The following is a 1,979-nucleotide window of genomic DNA, read 5'->3' as shown; positions in this document are numbered from 1 at the left end:
AAATAAATAAATAAAAAAATAAAGGATGAAAAAAAAAAGATGTAACTGTTTTTCCCTAGTGAAGCTCTGTCAAAATTTCTGCTTTTAAATCTGTTCAATCACCACAATTTAATACCCATACATTTACTTACATCCACTCATTGTGCTTTAGATACCATTCATTCACTATGCATTTTCCTTAATGATTAATTTCATATGGGATGTTTATTTCTATATATCAAGCCAGTATTTATAATATCATCTAACACATAATAAATAATCCGCACATTGAGGAGAAAGTAAAATAGCTCTGGAATTTAGCAACTATGGTGTTTATTATTATTACTGAGTAAAGTTGGTAGGTAGCTATGATACAACCAAGATGCAAAATAAACCTTTCCCCCATCTATATATTGATTTATGTATTTACTGTATGTGTATGAATGTGTGTGAAAATGTGGTTGTGTGTGTATATATGTGTGTGTGTGTGTGTGAAAAAGAGAGAGAGAGAGAGAGAGAGAGAGAGAGAGAGAGGGAGAGAGAGAGAGAGAGAAAGAGAGATAGAATGTGGTTTGTAACCGGTTATTGTTATTTATTTTTTGATTTTTTATTGCTTTATAAATACTACCATTCAAAATTTCCACCTCCTCTCCTCCTCCCATTTCCCTCCCACTGCCCCACTCACCCTCCAGTTCTAAGAGAGGACAGGGTACCCTGTCCTCTGTGAAGTCCAAGGCCCTCCCCCCTTCATCCAGGCCTAGGAAGGTGAGCATCTAAACTGACTAGGATCCCAAAAAGCCAGTACATGCAATAGAATCAAAACCCAGTGCCATTATCATTGGCTTCTCAGTCAGCCCCCATTGTCAGTCACATTCAGAGAGTCCACTTTGATCACGTGATCGTTCAGTCCCAGTCCAGCTGGCCTTGGTGAGCTCTTATTAGAACAGTCACACCGTCTCAATGGGTGGAAGAACCCCTTGCGGTCCTGACTTCTTGCTCATCTTCTTCGTCTTTCTGCTCTTCAACTAGACCTTGGGAACTCAGTCCAATGTGGGTCCTCTTCCTCTACCGTCTATGTCCCAGGGATCCAAGTCAGCTCACTTTGCCTGGCAGCAAGTACTTTCATCCATTGAGTCACCTCTTTATCCAAAACATACTTTTTGTTCCGTATACTTTCATGAAATTTTCATTTTCCATATTCACAATATGATTCATATCCAAACATAAATATTTTTAAAGAGAAAGGAAGGTCTATAGAAACCTAACATATCAAATATAATGGAGCACAATGCCTTGGCTGACCACAAGTTTTTTTTTTAAATAATAATTCCATTTCATTTCATGAATTAGCCATTAGGCCTTCCTGCTGGTTTGCTACAGAATTAGTTGTATTCATTGTATTTATTTTGTTTTTGTGATCTCTGTCTTTTCACAAGCAGATTTATCAAATGGAAACATAAAGCAAGTTGTTTATATTAACTCTTTGGGGGTTCTGGGAAAAAATAACTTTCTGTGGGTTTCTATTTAGATGTTTTGATGGAGTTTTTTGATATAAATACGCTCAGCTTTTATTCCTCTAGTGAGTTTGGAAAATGAGCTTTTGTTCACACCTACTTTTTTGTTCCAGGTAAGTTCTTCCTTATACCAACAAAACACATTTTTCAATTACATTCAGGCCACAAAACATGAGAAATATAAACTCTATGTCAAATGTATCAAACTTATTGTAGTGGGGACTCAAGTCTTCTCCTAAATTCCCCTTGAGTGGCCCTGTACAGTCGAATATGTAGCTTTTTAAATTAAAATTAAAGAAAAGTTTAAAATTCTAAGTGCTCAGTGGTCACACATGGCTAACAGACCAGAGAGATAGCAGTTCATGACTGTAGTACTTTCAGATTGTGAGGCTGTGGCTGAGGTTGATGTTTTCAAAAGGAGCAAAAATCTATACTACATAAATACTAGAAAAGCGTGGTTATAGTCCTGTCCCTTCTCTCTCTCTC

The sequence above is a fragment of the Microtus ochrogaster genome, chromosome 1, assembly GCF_000317375.1.
Source record: "Microtus ochrogaster isolate Prairie Vole_2 chromosome 1, MicOch1.0, whole genome shotgun sequence".
Taxonomy (NCBI): Eukaryota; Metazoa; Chordata; class Mammalia; order Rodentia; family Cricetidae; genus Microtus; species Microtus ochrogaster.
This window is presented reverse-complemented; position numbering follows the sequence as displayed.